The sequence below is a fragment of the Capricornis sumatraensis genome, chromosome 9, assembly GCF_032405125.1.
Source record: "Capricornis sumatraensis isolate serow.1 chromosome 9, serow.2, whole genome shotgun sequence".
NCBI classification, from domain to species: domain Eukaryota; kingdom Metazoa; phylum Chordata; class Mammalia; order Artiodactyla; family Bovidae; genus Capricornis; species Capricornis sumatraensis.
The window spans coordinates 93,211,026-93,228,459 of record NC_091077.1 but is presented as its reverse complement, the minus strand read 5'-3'; the positions used below and the strand labels follow the sequence as shown (position 1 = coordinate 93,228,459).

Below are 17,434 nucleotides of genomic sequence, written 5' to 3'. Positions count from 1 at the left end.
TTTAACCAAACTGAACCATGTCTCTCGTTAGAATTCCTCTGTTTTCTATTTTGTTCAAATTTAATTCCTAGACTGGCCAAGTTGTCCATGAAGGTTTTCGTCTATTTCTGATGAAGTATTAGCTGGATATCAGCTTGGGATAATAGATATTACTAACATTTAAGCACTTGTATTTCAGATACCAGGAAAGGCAAGAAGTATGAGAACAATCAATAAATATTGAGATAAATATCCAGAGCCTTCTTCATATTAGTTGTATAGTTTAGGTAGCTCAAAGGGTAAAGCGTCTGCCTGCAATGCAGGAGACCAGGGTTCGATCCCTGGGATGGGAAGATCCCCTGGAGAAGGAAATAGCAACGCACTCTAGTATTCTTGCCTGGAGAACCCTACAGGTGGAGGAGCCTGCTAGGCTACAGTTCACGGGTTCGCAAAAGAGTTGGACATGACTAAGTGACTTCACTTTCACTTTCAAGCCTACTGAAGAGATCATTTTGGCTGATCACAAATCATCAAGTAGCTTTTTTTTTCTATTAAATAATATATTTACTGTTTGACTTCTTTTCCTTTTAGTAAGGCAAGATAAAGAAATAATTATAGGTTTTGAAATGTTCATGATGTCAAGCTACAGAAAAATGTAGTAAGAGTTTTGTGGATATCCTGGGTAAACATATCGATGTACAAAATTACACAAATATAAACAAAACATGAAAAAGCCCTTGCAAAGAGATATTAGTAACATTCAAAATATGAAGTTCCTGGGAATCTAACATAACAAGATGTGCAAAACTCCCATGAGGAAATAATAAAGCATTATTTTGTGACAATAGGACCTCAATAAATGGAATGACATGTAATACACATGGCTTTGGGAAACAAGATTTTATAGGTGCCCAATTGGATCAATTCAATCAAATTTATGTGTATTTTTGAGGGGAGGAGACTTGACAAAAGATTTAAAAATTATATAGAGAGACAGAGGGCCAAAAAACAAGAATAACTGCAGTGTATTTTGGTGCAGGCAAAGTCAGATAGATTGATAGAACCTCACTAGCGAATGTTTAGACCACAGACTCACTTCTTTGGTGACTTGACTTGGGAGGTTATTAGAAACAGAGAATCTCAGGTCCTGATCCCAGATCAGCTGCGGCAGAATCTACTTTATCAAGATAACCTAAAAGAGTGGGGAAATGATTTTTTTTTTTTTAACTTTAAAATTTATTTTGTAATATTTTGGCCTCATCATGCAGCATGTAGAATCTTAGTTCTCTGACTGGGAATCGAACCCAAGCCCCCTATATTGCAAACTTGGAATCTTAACCAGTGGACCTCCAGGGATGTCCCAAATATGGCTTTAAGAAACAGTTCTGGGGCAACTGGTAATTAAACAAGAAAGCTATAATTGTATTGCAAGGTATTGCTTGATTCATATGGTGCAGCCATCCCTTACTGTCTGTGATCTACATTTCTTTAGGAACATTTGAAAACTCAATGATAATAAAAGGGATACTTTGTGCATATTTGTAAGGTGCATCTGTTATCCATGTGCCAATAATCTATGAGTCATCTTATTAATAAGCTTTTTTAAGGTGCCCCAACTTCAGGATGCCTTTATGTGTTTCTAGCATCTCTTGGATCGGGTCTGTATATCATACCTTAACGGTAGTGTTGTCACTGCCAATGTAGATCAGTAACGTTGTGACTGTGCCTCCTCCGTGTGGGTGATAAAGCTGTATCTAATTATTTTATAGGTGTGCTTTGTATATTTTGGAAAAAAGCTGCTGAAGACACTGACGGAAAGGCAGCTCTTCTACTGACACCTTGGAAGGAAATAAGTTACCACCTACATTAGGATTAGAAGACCAGCTCATTCTCAGAATCTTCTGAAACAAAATTAGGTAAGAAATGCCTTTCATCATATTTTAAATGATTTGTCCTCCATCTTCCCAGTTTGCTTGAAAGCTTCTATAATTCTATTCCTTTGGCCTCCAAGAGAAATGCAGTTAGCATTTTCCTTTAGGAAGGCAGCATGCCAGCCAGCTGTCAGCTTTATGATGTACCTGATCTCCGATGTCAGGGGAAGCACAATTCAATTTTAAAGTAAGTCTTCTGCACAATACTGCAGCAGGGCTGCCAGCATCTCTCTTTATGTTCCTTTCTTTGAAATTCTCCCTTTTCCTCAAACAGTATAGTTTTATTTTTAAATCCTTTGTGTAAGATGAAACTACCACTAGCTGACTTTCCTTGTCCTTAGCTAAAAATCAATGAATTGACTGGAATTATCTGTAAATACTTCTGCTACCCTTTCTCATTTCTAGAAAATAAAGTACCACTGCTTGTTTACCTTATGACTTGTCTAAACATGTTGAAAGCATTGACTATAAGGCATAACACTCAGACTCTGAAAGAGAGAACTGTGACAAGTTCAGTCAAAAGGGAAAAGAGGAATAATTTATAAAAGGTGCTGCAGATAATGATGCCAGCCGGTTATTTTAAAATGCATCCATCTCACCTTTTAATGAATTAGATTTGTCAACAGGAAATGTTTTATGCACCACTTCTAATAAAAGTGGCATGCTAGGAATGCACTGCTTTGAGGTTGACTTCTTCAAAGCTTCAGAGTATCTTCAATTCAAAGATATTTTTTAAATAATAGATATTAAAAGTATATTTAAATAATATTAAGGTTGTGACACAAACACCAAATGACAAAATTCAGGGGTTTCAAAGCAAAGGCTGACATGCCATCACTTTTTCACATAGTAACTGTTTTTTAAATTAGGAGTGTAACAGACTGATTTGGGGATTGTGTGTCAGTTTAACTTTAGATTCTCTTGTTGTTTTCGCTGGTGTCACAACCTTAATGTCAGCTCTTCAAATAGGTTTCTACATTTCCTTTGGTTCGGGGTCATTAAAAAATGCATATGATGAATCTGAGAGGCATAAATAGGTCACACTGAAGTGAAATTCCTTGACTCTCTGGTATTGAGACACAGCTATTACCTGCCTTGTAAGTGGAAAAAGTTAGCTTAGGCATTTGGTAAATTTCTGTTTTTCAAGATTTTGATTCAGACCATTGTAAGCCCAAATGACAAAATATGATGTTGATATAATTGTGTTCTTGTTCCTCTAACCCAAACTACCCAATTTTGTTGATTATCATCCCTAGATATTAAGAATCATAATTCCCACAGGTGATTGTTTTTTCACTTAGAGTACAAGTTAATCCTGACAATTATTTCAATAGAAGTATCCTTATTCAATATAATTAAGTATAGGTAACTCTACCTTAAATTTTTCCATACGCCAGCCTTTTATATAAACACTTTTATGCAGATTTGGGGGTAAATGTGATCTTTTTTTCAAGGTAATACTTGTTTAGAAAGCAAATATAAAGTAAAAATCTGTTGTGTTGTGTTGAATGTTTAAAAAAAAATTCTTGTACCCCATTGGACATTTAAGGAGGAGCATGGAGCCTTCCTTACTCCATTCTGCAGGGAGAGAGAAAAGGGAAAGAGGAGAGAAAAATAATTCCACCTATTTCCTTGATTCTTATTTGTCATGATCTCACTGGGCAGGTCATATGCTGAATATGGTTTTAATTTAGAAAAATAAACATCAGAATCTGTCTCACAGTTGTCTTTTTCATCACCCATGTTAGAGAAATGAAAAGTGGAAAGAGAGGCAAATTATTTATTGATCTTTTCTGGCTGACTCAAATATATTGGCCAACCCCAAATATAAGACTTCATAGTTCATACTCCTCCTTCACTGACTGTCCAGCTTTTACTGTTCCTCAGTTCAGTTCAGTTCGTCGCTCAGTCGTGGTCCGACTCTTTGCGATCCCATGGACTGCAGCATGCCAGGCTTCCCTGTCCATCATCAACTCCTGGAGCTTACTCAAACTCATGTCCACCATGTTGGTGATGCCATCCAGCCATCTCATCCTCTGTCACCCCCTTCTCCTCCTGCCTTCAATCATTCCCATCATCAGAGTCTTTTCCAATGAGCAGGTTCTTTGCATCAGGTAGCCAAAGTATTGGAGTTTCAGCTTCCGCATTAGTCCTTCCAGTGAACACCCAGGACTGATCTCCTTTAGGATGGACTGGTTGGATCTCCTTGCAGTCCAAGGACTCTCAAGAGTCTTCTCTAACACCACAGTTCAAAAGCATCAGTTCTTTGGCACTCAGCCTTCTTTATGGTCCAACTCTCACATCCATACATGACTACTGGAAAAACCAAAGCTTTGACTTGATGGACCTTTGTTGGTAAAGTAATGTCTCTGCTTTTTAACCTGCTGTCTAAGTTGGTTATAGTTTTTCTTCCAAGGAGTAAGCGTCTTTCAATTTCATGGCTGGAGTCACCATCTTCAATGATTTTGGAGCCCCCAAATATAAAGTCTCTCATGGTTTTCATTGTTTCCCCATCTATTTGCCATGAAGTGATGGGACCAGATGCCATGATCTTACTTTTCTGAATGTTGAGCTTTAAGCCAACTTTTTCACTCTCTTCTTTCACTTTCATCAAGAGGCTCTTTAGATCTTCTTCACTTTCTGCCTTAAGGGTGGTGTCATCTGCATATCTGAGGTTATTGATATTTCTTCTGGCAATCTTGATTCTAGCTTGTGCTTCCTCCAGCCCAGCATTTCACATGATGTACTCTGCATAGAAGTTAAATAAGCAGGGTGACAACATACAGCCTTGACATACTCCTTTCCCGATTTGGACCAGTCTGTTGTTCCATGTCCAGTTCTAACTGTTGCTTCTTGACCTGCATACAGATTTTTCAGTAGGCAGGTCAGGTGGCCTGGTATTCCCATCTTTTTAAGAATTTTCCACAGTTTGTTGTGATCCACACAGTCAAAGGCTTTGTCGTAGTCAATAAAGCAGAAATAGATGTTTTTCTGGAACTCTCTTGCTTTTTCAATGATCCAACAGATGTTGGCAATTTGATCTCTGGTTCCTCTGCCTTTTCTAAAACCAGCTTGAACATCTGGAAGTTTACAGTTCACGTGCTGTTGAAGCCTGGCTTGGAGAATTTTAAGCATGACTTTGCTAGCACGTGAGATGAGTGCAATTGTTTGGTAGTTTGAACATTCTTTGGCATTACCTTGCTTAGGGATTGGAATGAAAACTGATCTTTTTCAGTCCTGTGGCTACTGTTGAGTTTTCCAAATTTGCTGACATATTGAGTGCAGCACTTTCACAGCATCATCTTTTAGGATTTGAAATAGCTCAAATCCTAATAGGAATTCCAGATTCCTAATAGGAATTCCAAATCCCAAATAGGAATTCCAACGCCTCCACTAGCTTTGTTCATAGTGATGCTTCCTAAGGCCCACTTGCCTTTGCATTCCAGGATGTCTAGCTCTAGGTGAGTGATATCACCATTGTGATTCTAGCATGAGGTAATTAGGCTGCATTGTATAGTGGTGTGAAAATGTATAAAGTTGTCTGCGAAGGATTTGGCTATCTCTTCCAAATTTATCTAAACTATACTAGTGCTCTTACTTGAACAAATGTTTAAAGTCATTATTATTGTTCATACTAATACCAGTTCTGATTTCTATTTGATTAAAATAAATTTTTAAAACAAAAATATCTCTTTCTAAATTCAAAGAAAGCTATTTGAATAAATGAGCTGGAACTCAGTGCATACCTACAATGGAGAAAAAGCTTTCTGGCATAGAAATAAAATAATCTCTTTAAATAACATAGGCCAAAGCCTTCACACCAGTTCATTTAGAACAGTTTCAGATTTATGTAATTAGTAAAGTTGGCTACTGGGTCTAACGTGTATTAAATGTCCTTCAGTGTACAGTGATACTCTAGTGACTTGAAAAAATGATAAGAATTTATTTATTGTTTTGCTACATCAGCCAATTCTGTAAATGGCTTTCTAATATGATACAATATATGCTTTTAATAGTTTTCTATAATAAAGAGATAGTATTTACTGTATTTTCTGTATTCCAGCAGCTGATCTAAATAGTATCCATGGATTATCTCATGTAACCCTCGTAACAACACTGTATTGATCTCAGTATTTTATAGATACGGTAGAGGCACACAAGGAGAACATTATAAAACTAGTAAGTATCAGAGCTAGAATTCCACCACTAGCATTGTTATCCCAGATCTCACACCCTAAGCCCCCACTACTCAAAGTGCAGTCCCCAGGCCAGCGGTATCACCGTTACCTGGGAACTGTTCAGAAATGCAGACTCTCAGACTCCACCCCAGTGTCACATCTTATATGCTATCTTGAGTATTCCTCTTATATATAAAGTGCATCATAAAAAAATTAATAACTAAATGTAAACAGGGATCCAAGCTATCTGGAAATCACTTGTATAAAGAACTGGAAAAAAAAAAAAACCCTAGACCATAAACAGCAAGTCTTTATCACATTGTAGCACACTGCCTTTGAATGCAGACTCTAGACAGACTGCCTATGTGTGAACCTCAGCTCCTATTTCTAGCTATAGGACCCCAAGAAAGTTACATAGCTCTCTTTATCTCAGCTTCATCCTCTGGGAATGAGATCTAAAACTGTACTTACTTCACAGGGTTGTTGTGAAGATGAAACGAGTTAATCCATGGCAAGTTTTTAAAACAGAACCTGATATCACCTGATATAAGTGATAAGTGTTTTCTGCTGTGGATGTTGTTAGTTATGATTCCCATCTTAAAGAGTAGAATAAAGTCTCATCTCATACTTGGTAATAAACTGGCAAATATTTTTGTTAGCAGGGCTTACCATGTAAAGGGATATCTTTACTGTTAGAGTCCAAATCATAAATTTTAGTTTTTGTATTTTCTGCAAACTCTCTCCTTGCGGCGCTTTCTGCCTGTGAGTTCTCCGAAACACCACTTCATTGTGGTACTTAACTAGTTAAGTCCAGTGCACTCAATTCAAAATCAACATGAAACGTGACGGCATAGTGAATTTTTAAATGTAGTGTCAGCTTTTAAACGAAATAAAACTAAGGAATGAGGATTGTATGCCCATTTGGCCAACCACTTGGAGAAGTATTACAGAACAGTCAGAATAAAGTGACTGTTTAAAGGCTGAATGCTTCAGAAGCTGCTTGTTTTCTTTTGGACGTTGTTCTGATGCTGTACATACAGTTAATCATGATAGTCCTTAGGGGAATAATGGTTTAGTGTGCAGGCACTCACTTAACAGCTATTCAAGATTACATCTAATGTGTGAAGTGAGGCTGCATGTTCCTGAAAAGTACCACTTTGAAATCTCATTTGTGGAAGGCACTAAGATAAAAATAGTTGGTGAAAAGAATATCCCAGGAAACTTTTAAATTCTCAATTCTGGGACACATACCCAGAAAGTTCAGTTCATTAGGCCTGAGATGAGGCCCACCTAGGTGTCTGAATTTTTAACAAATGGCCAAAGTGATTCTACTTAAACTAGTGTCCTTGAGTACCCCTGGAGAACCGCTGCAGTAGTGGCGAAGACATGAATTGAAAAGAGCTTTTGTTGACTCCCCTTCCTTCTGGCAACATTGTCCTCTTTGGTACTAGTGTTTTTCCATCCTGTGACCCAACTTTCTTATTTGTCCTCTCCACCCATCAGTGGTTCCCAAGCCAGTCTTTAATTTTTCTGCTTTTCTCTCGTTTTTTTTTTACCTTTTCTCAAAGAATATATCTTTTGGATTTATCAGTCATATCTGTGCAGATGATTCTACAAAATAACCACAAAAGTCTGTTTAATCTAAAAATCTCTAAGCCAAAATTCAGGTGCTGTAATCAATTTAGAGCCTATGGGCAACATTAAAAGAAAGAAGTAGTTCAGTTCAGTCTCTTAGTCGTGTCTGACTCTTTGCGACCCCATGAACCGCAGCACTCCAGGCCTCCCTGTCCATCACCAACTCCTGTAGTTCACCCAAACTCATGTCCATTGAGTCGGTGATGCCATGCAGCCATCTCATCCTCTGTCGTCCCCTTTTCCTCCTGCCCTCAATCCTTCCCAACATCAGGGTCTTTTCCAGTGAGTCAGCTGTTCGCATCAGGTGGCCAAAATATTGTAGCTTCAGCTTCAACATCAGTCCTTCCAAGAAGAAGTAGTAAAAAAGAATAAAAAGAAGTAATAAAAAAGAATAAAATAAGATGAAATGGAATAGATCAAAGCAAGAGAAGCAGTGTTTCATGAGACTTTCGTTTAAGATATGTGTGCACACCTACACATTAGATTGCAATGCATTTTGTTTGAACCTTGTAGGTCATAATTCAAAAAGTTTGAAAGATACTGTCTGAGTTTTGGTCTCCTGGACTTCAGTGTGACATTACAAGCACTATGTTTTCCCATGTGTTCCACTCATATATCTGCTGCGTCTCTATTCTGGACATTACCAATTTGTATAATCCATTCAAAATCATCAGTATGCAGGTCAGGAAGCAACAGTTAGAACTGGACATGGAATAACAGACTGGTTTCAAATAGGAAAATGAGTACGTCAAGGCTGTATATTGTCACCCTGCTTATTTAACTTCTGTGCAGAGTACATCATGAGAAACGCTGGACTGGAAGAAACACAAGCTGGAATCAAGATTGCCAGGAGAAATGTCAATAACCTCAGATATGCAGATGACACCACCCTATGGCAGAAAGTGAAGAGGAACTAAAAAGCCTCTTGATGAAAGTGAAAGTGGAGAGTGAAAAACTTGACTTAAAGCTCAACATCCAGAAAACTAAGATCATGGCATCTGGTCCCATCACTTCATGAGAAATAGATGGGGAAACAATGAAAACTGTGAGAGACTTTATATTTTAGGGGCTCCAAAATCACTGCAGATGGTGACTGCAGCCATGAAATTAAAAGACGCTTACTCCTTGGAAGAAAAGTTATGACCAACCTAGATAGCATATTCAAAAGCAGAGACATTACTTTGCTGACTAAGGTCCGTCTAGTCAAGGCTATGGTTTTTCCAGTGGTCATGTATGGATGTGAGAGGTGGACTGTGAAGAAGGCTGAGTGCCGAAGAATTGATGCTTTTGAACTGTGGTGTTGGAGAAGACTCTTGAGAGTCCCATGGACTGCAAGGAGATCCAATCAGTCCATTCTGAAGGAGATCAGCCCTGGGATTTCTTTGGAAGGAATGATGCTAAAGCTGAAACTCCAGTACTTTGGCCACCTCATGCGAAGAGTTGACTCACTGGAAAAGACTCTCATGCTGGGAGGGAATGGGGGCAGGAGGAGAAGGGGACAACAGAGGATGAGATGGCTGGATGTCATCACTGACTCGATGGACGTGAGTCTGAGTGAACTCCGGGAGATGGTGATGGACAGGGAGGCCTGGCGTGCTACGATTCATGGGGTTGCAAAGAGTCGAATACGACTGAGCGACTGAACTGAACTGAACTGAAAATTGTTTTGTTGTGCATTCTGTTAACATTTTCCTCCTAAGTTTTTTTTTTAAATCTATTCATAAACTACCATTCTGTTATCCAGGATATAATTTCAGAATTGCTTTGTAATAATTTAGCCCTTCCTATGTAAATTCCCCAAGAGCCTCATCTGACCGCCCTCGCCTGTTCTGTGGCCCAACCAAGCAGAAAATCTTATTGGCAACCCTTGTAGTCACCCACTCCCCAGCTAGCTTCCTGAAGGCTGCTTTGGGCATGCCCTGCCTGGTATCTGTGGCTGCCATCCACAAGACTGTGAGAGGCATTGTCAACAAGATGCCCTGCTCTGTATGATACCCACCTCTCTTACCTCTTTCCGTTGTAATTGGTCGTGTTTTTTTTTTTTTTTTAATTGCCAAGGAAGAGCCTCACCCTGGATTTTACCCTTTGCTACTTTCTGACGACATATCCACACATCTGGCCCTTAGCGTGACTCTAGTTTTGTCTGGTGTCTCTGATGACTTGGGTCTAAAGTCCAAGCTTCTAATGCCTGGGACATGTCACACCTGCCTGGTTGTGCTCTCAGCTATAATTGCCTGCCTTGGTAGTGACCCCAAACTGTTATCTAGTCTTACCTTGGAAAGTCATTTCAAAAGCTGTCTTTCCTTTCCTCACGGTCCCATCCTCTTTCTAGTCATCATCACCTTCATCTGGATTAACTCACTGTCCTTCTAACTGATCTTCCTACATCTCTTCTCTCACCCCACACCAAACCATCTTAACACCCTGTTTAATAAATATTTGTAAAACAGTAGTCATGTACTGCCTTAGTAAGAAAAAACAGAAGAAAACCTTTTATGACTCCATATTCTCTGTAGAATAAAAGTACAGATATTTTCCTCCTGCAGAATAAAAGGCCTCAGCATATCCCGCTAGCCATGGCATACCTCTCCAATTTTATCTTTCGCTGTTTTCATTTGTGAATTTTCTGTTCTGGTTCTGCAAAGCAGTTCTCTATATGCTCCAGGGATGGTCTCACCATTTTCATTACCAGGGCACCCTGTTGATGAGTGTGGAGCAGATAGTTGTGGCTGAGGTCTAGCAGTAGGATCCCATTACATACAAAGAAACCTCATGTTGAGGACCTGATTACACATCGGCAATTAGAAGTTAGTAAGAGCCCAGGCTGCAGAAGGAAAGAGAAATGAACAGGAGACAAATTGATGAATTACTTCTCTTATTTACTGTCTGGCTGAGGCTCCTTATATCCTCTGGTCACTAGCTGTTGGATCATTCACAGAACTGGAAAGCGTTTGAATCTATATACAGGGAGAGATTAAGTGTCTTGCAACTAGGGGGGCCTGTGAGGCTATGGATTTTGTGAGATCACTGGACTTCCACCTTTATCTTCCTTTTCTTTGGCAACTTGACCTCTCTTTTCTTCTGCCCAAAGGGAATGTCTTACGGAACTTCTGGATCATCTGTTATTTGAACCACTCAGTTAATACTACATTAGCTAATGCCTTGTAATATTTGTTTGTTTTTGTTTCTAATGCGTCAAAAGTAAGACATGCTCATTATAAGTTCAAACAAAAAAAGATTATAAAGAGTAAAAATTTCCTTTTCCCTGTTCCTTTTTAGTTCTACCACCCACAGCTTAGCACTGCTGCTGGTTTGTTGAATATCCTTCCTGATTTTGAGGGGGATAGAGGTTGGTTTTTTTTTAAAGTATTGCATTGTATCATGATGCATATATAGTTTTACAATTTACTTTTCTAACAAAACGCTATAGCATTCTGGAAATCTTTCCATCTCTTGCCATACAAAGGTGGATTTTCATTTTTCATAGGTTTCGTTTCATTTTATATATGTTATATTGATATTGACAATATGCCATGTACTGGACTTCCCGGGTGGTACAGTGGATAGGAATCTGCCTGCCAATGCAGGGGACACGGGTTTGATCCCTTGTCTGGGAAGAGTGCACATGCCACACACAACTGAAGTTCGTGTGCCACAACTCCTGAGCGCCTGCACTCAAGCCCGTGAACTCCAGCTGCTGAGCCCACGCACTGCAGCTACCAGAGCCCGTGCACCTGGGGCCTGTGCTCCGCAACAAGAGAAGCTATCAATCACAGCAACTCAGCAACTGGAGAAACCCCACATGCAGCAAAGAAGACCCAGTGCAACCAAAAATAAGTAAATCAATAATTTTTAAAAAGATGTAAAAGATCCCATGAACTGACATCACATTATATATTCAGTTGGCCCAGGAATAGTCCCACCTTATACCTTTCATCTCAGTATTTCATCAGTTTAGCTTTTGTCTCAGAGTTTTTATTTTTGAATGAAGCCTTATTTGATAGTTACGCATAAATAAACCAGGATAGGTTTTGATAGACCTGCACCTTGCTTGTCTCCATCCTGGCGTGTCCTCATGTTTGAGACACCAGTACAGTGAACAGAATTCTCACTGTAACATATGGTTAAATTGGCCACTTCCCATTTCTGTTTCCCAGTGCCTTTCCAGAAGTAATGTAAGCTAGCACATCTTTTTCAAGGAGAGCAGGAAGGATGCTTGCTGATAAAGTAAATGCTCTCCAGCAGTTAGATCAGCTAGCTCCTTTGGAGCTCAGGGGGTAGCAGTGGCAGAATGCTCCAGGCTGCCGGCTCTGCTGGCCACTTGATGCAAAACCAGTTGTGCGAAGCCTGTGCTTTGGCCTGTGGATTGCACATTTCTCACCCTGTATTCAATTTTACCATAGAGTGAATACAATACCAGCTTTATATTGCTATAAGGATTTTATTATGTATCATATGATATAAATCTACAACTATTTGTTTTATTGTTGGATAACACATTTTTTATTTTGTAACAACCGTTTTTGGTGACAGTGATTTTGTAACAACCATTTTTGGTGACAGTGATTTGCGAGGGGGGAGAGAAGGAAAATAACTGAACATTCATCGGTTAGTAGTACTAAAGTTCATTTGACTTGCCAACAAGAATTAAATGTGCAACCCACACTGTGGAGGCTGTAGTGATATCACAGACCACATGAAAACAAGAAGACATAGAAGCATCAGCATCTATTGCACCGTCTTATTTTCAGACCGTGCCTGAAAATATGACTTTTTCGTAATTGATGCTTCACTGCAGAAGGTACATTTGTGTACCACTCTGTGCCAACGCAGGAGACATAGGTTTGATCCCTGGTTTGGGAAGATGAGCAACAAAGCCTGCGCACCTCAGCTGTTGAGCCTGTGCTCCGCAATGAGAGAAGCGACCACAGTGAGAACCCTGCCTCCCGCCACTAGGAAAAATCCCAGACAGCAACGAAGAACCAGCACAGCTGAAATAAATAATAATAATAAAAAATCTGTATGCCAGTGCAGGAGCCACTGGAGATGCAAGTTCGATCCCTGGCTTGGGACGATCCCCTGGAGAAGGAAGTGGCACCCCTCTCCAGTATTTTTGCCTGAGAAATCCCATGGACAGAGGAGCCTGCCAGGCTATGTCCATGGGGTCGCAAAGAATTGGACATGACTAAGCGACTGAGCGCACACACACACTGTGAAACGTGACTTTTCATCTAGATCGAGTGACTGTACTAAATTAATTCCGCTCATATTCAGTTTCAGGTTTTCTTGTGCATGTATGGAAGGTGAAACAGTAACTGTTACTGTATTGTCTCTGTTAAAAGAACTTTACCAGCTCTTAAACGTGCAGTTTTACTTCAGTATCATTGTATATTTCTAGTAAAAAGATCAATTCCAATAATGGTTCAAGTTTCTTGTCTAATGCACGGGATCAAAGTAAAGCATTCAGAAGTTCATTCTGGGGACTTCCCTGGTGGTCCAGTGGCTAAGACTCTGAGCTCCCAGTACAGGGGGCCCAGGTTTGATCCCTGGTCAGGGAGCTAGATCCCACATGCTACAACTAAGACCCAGAGCAGCCAAATAAATAAAATTAAAAAAAAAAAAAAAAAAGAAGTTCATTCTGTAAAATGTGAAACACATGATATTGTGAAGTGAAAGTGAACTTGCTCAGTCGTGTCCGACTCTGCGACCCCATGGACTGTAGCCTGCCAGGCTCCTCCCTCCGTGGGATTCTCCAGGCAAGAGTACTGGAGTGGATTGCCATTTCCTTCTCCGATTGTGATATTGTGAATTGTGATATTGCGTGAATTGTGATAATTCCATAGTTGTGTTTTGAAATACATACACTTATGGGGAGAAATATTTTGATGGAGCTCATATTTTTAATTAAATAACTATATATTTTGGTTCAGAATGAAGTTAACTTGGAAAAACCTGCAAGTTTATAGTATCTATATCAAGCAAAACATTGAAAATAAGCATACATATTTATTTGATGGATTTGTTTTTTTAGCTTATTAGTCAAAAAAGGCAGTTTGCATAGAAGCAAAAAAGTAAAAACTGTAAAAATAATTTGGCTAAAATATTTGTGTATTTCATTATTACAAATTAAAATTGGCAATGTTTTTCAGTAGTCAGTTTGCTCTGAACTTAATATTATTTACCAGTAGATTTGCACCTGAAAAAATGTATACAGAAAAGTCACTTGGCAATGTCAACAATTTAAAATTTACTAAACATAAAATGTATCTTGGAAAGTTATAAAAATAATACAATCATATTTTAAAAATACGTTCTTTAGAAAACTAAGTGTGAGGGATAGATACAACTAAGAAATTGATTAAAGTATATGTGATGTACTAACAACCATCTGTTTTTGTATTTTTGATGTCAATATAAAGATTTTTTTACTTCAATAGGCATAGATATCAGAATTTTTAAAAAGAATTTGAATATAATTTTATGTAGGTCCACATACACTATAAAGCCACTTACTTGATTTGTGAGTATACATCTCAAAAATTATATAATTTTATTTATTTTAGTACCCTTTTTATTCCCAAAATTTCCTAGTTTAGATGATAAATTATATAATATATGCTTCATCCCCTCCTTCCTAAATTCCATCCCCTTTTCCAAATGATTGCTTTATGTTTATTATATATGACTATAATTCTTATACTTAAAATTTGTTATTTCTAAAATGAACACTCCCTTTCCCCATACAAATTAAAAATTAGCTCTTTCCTTTGATTTTTCTCTTTTGCTTAAGTGTATGGTTTATCTCCCAGTCACTTAGAGTTGAAATCTTGCTGTGAACACTGATTCCTTTCTCACCTTTACAAAGATCATTCTGGTGGGAGGATAGAAAATGTGTTAGGAGATGATGCAGAAAATAGGGAGACACTTTAGCAAAGTGCTGTATTAATCCAGCTGATGGAGTTTGAATTTCACAGGTGCAATATGAGAACAGGATTGAACGTGACAAATATGAAGGAAGACGAGTCACCTGGCAGTGTAATTTGTGAGAGAGCGTTAGAATGTGGGGGATGGCTCCCACGTTTCTGACTTGAGTACCTAGGCTGAGAGTGATGCTGTTAGCTACTATAGGGACCTCGAGAAAATGAAGACATCTCAGAGGGAAGGTAATAAAACTGGGGGCATATTGAGTTTGAGGTACCCGTGGACTATCCAAGGGAGTTATCCAGTGTGAAGTTGGACACTTCAAAGAGGAGCTCCAAACATAAGCGGTAGTGGGAGACATGGGCGCGGATGAAATTGTTCAGTCAGAGGTCCAAGGGAAAGAGACAGAACAGGGGACTGGTGAAGGAGACCGAGCTGTGGTGTCTGAGACGGATTTGGGGGAGAAAGTGCCCCAAGAGCACTTCCTCTGGGGAAGGAGGGGCCTGGGACTGTGGAGTGTAGCAGATTGGAGAGAAGGCTTACACCTGGCAACTTTGAGGTTCTATAACCATAGGAAGAATTCAGGCCCAGCTTAGGAAATGTTTCCAGAAATATTTCACCATTTGAAATTTTTAGATTTAAGTTTCATAAATTAAGCTTCAAAGATATAATCATTTATGTATAGCTCTACAGGTAACATTTATTCTATTACTCCTCTACAAACTTACTATCAGTATTCATTTTTACTCTGAATTTTTTGAAGTTTCACATTGTGTGTACAGGACATGTTGATTGGTATAGAGTGGATTTTTTTAACATCTTGTAAAGAACATCAGTTTTATGGTACTTTCTCGGTGGTCCAGTGGTTAAGACTGTGCATCCAGTGTAGGAGGTGTGGGTTCGATCCCTAGCAGGGCAACAACTAAGATCCCAGGTGCCACACAACATGGCCAAAAAATTTAAAAAAAGATTTAGAAAAAAAAAAAAAAAAGGGAACATCAGGTTTTTTTTGTTTTTTGTTTTTTTTTAATTTTTTTTTATTTTTACTTTATTTTACTGTACAATACTGTATAGGTTTTGCCATACATTGACATGAATCGAGCACGGGTGTATATGCGTTCCCAAACATGAACCCCCCTCCCACCTCCCTCCCCTGTAGGTATGGGAACATCAGTTTTATTGTAATTTCACACAAAGAACTATTCTAGAAATTTGACTTTGAAGTTGAGTCAATCCAAAGCAATTTTAAAAATCTCTTTAGACTTCATTCTTAGGACCTATTTCTCAAGGGTTTCTATGCATAAAATTTTAATGTTTTTACATTTTATTTTTACTTATTAGTTCTTACTTTTCAAAGAATATGTTCTGTTATCTTTAGACTTTAGTAATTAAATTACCTAATTTAGGTAGATTTCTTTCTACAATCCATACCTGCATATTGCCTCGTATATGCTCATTTTGGTCCCTCTGTTTTGGTGTATGATTCATCTTTTAGTTGAAAAATACTGGGTTCTTTCATCACAATTACAGTCATTGGTCTGATAATCCTATGAGTCAATCTACACGAAACAAGAAGCGCATATCAAACTCCTGGCAGGTTTAGTTAAAATTAAAATGCATGCTCAACTGTAGAGATTGTCAAGTGTGGAAATAATATTTGTCCAGCCGGACAGCTTTCTTTTGTAGTTGCTAAATGAAAGTTGAGATTCTGTCTGCTCCTTGAAAGCTTCTGTGTCATGAAGGTAATTTGGACTGTTTGTGGTTTGACAGGGATTATTAAAATCAGATGAAGTGAAGGGAAGCAAGTGTGAGAAAGCAAAATTGACACTGACACTCTCTATTATTTGCAGCTTGGATCATGATGACTATGTTGATATGATAGATTTACTGTTGAGATATGTTAAGCAGCAAATAAAGTAAAAAGCAAGTATAGTGATGGCTTTTCAGATTCAACATGAAGAAATCCAATATTTACTTTCACTGATTGCATTTTAAATAGATTTTCAGGTCATTTCATATGAATTTGTTTATAACCAACAACACATTATCCGTCTATTGAACTGTAGAATTAGGAAGTATACTGCAAAGGCAGTATAACAGAAAATTAAACATTAAAGAAGTAGATCACATGATTAAAATAATAGAATTTTAAAACTAGAAGGGTCCTTACAGATCACTTTTATCTAATTTCCTTTTTTGGTAGATGGAAACTAGAAAGACTTTTAAGGTATCACATTTAAATGTTATTTGAAAACATAGATATTTGTAAAATCCTCGTTTTTCACCACAAATATATTTTATCTTTTCACAGTATTTTAAAAAATGATTTGAGTTGATAAAATTCATTCCAAAATAGTGTAATCCACAATTGTAGATAGCTTTTTTCTGTTTAAAGATAATACACAAATTAAGTTATTTTGGTTATATGTTTTTATAAGTTGCATTATCTACATTGATGAAGTAAATACCTTCCATAAACATATTTTTCTACTGAAAGCATTATTTGTAGAAGGAGTTATAGCAAAAAGCTATTTCATGGTGTTAACCAAAGGCAGTTAGAAAAATATAGCTAAATTTGATGAAATTATTATTGTTTAGTTAGTAAGTATTGTCCGACTCTTTTGCAATCCCATGAACTATAGTACCCACACCCCTACATACACATAAATATGTGTAACTAAAATCTTCAGTGGTATTTAGGCAAGGTAGTGAACTGATCTGAATTGGTTTGTAACGTGAGAAGTCTAATGCCCGTATGCACTGTAGATAGCATCCTGGTGATAGAGTTAA

General features: G+C 38.1%; 1 protein-coding gene across 1 annotated transcript in view; it reads left to right on the top strand.

The window, feature by feature from the left end:
• Window positions 1-1,776: 1,776 nt before the first annotated feature.
• The window catches only part of KIAA0825 (KIAA0825 ortholog), a 395,065-nt gene continuing 379,407 nt past the window's right edge, over window positions 1,777-17,434 (top strand). The window contains exon 1 of the mRNA XM_068980982.1: window positions 1,777-1,895. The gene's annotated coding sequence lies outside the window, so the exon portion shown is untranslated. The remainder of the gene's footprint in view (window positions 1,896-17,434) is intronic.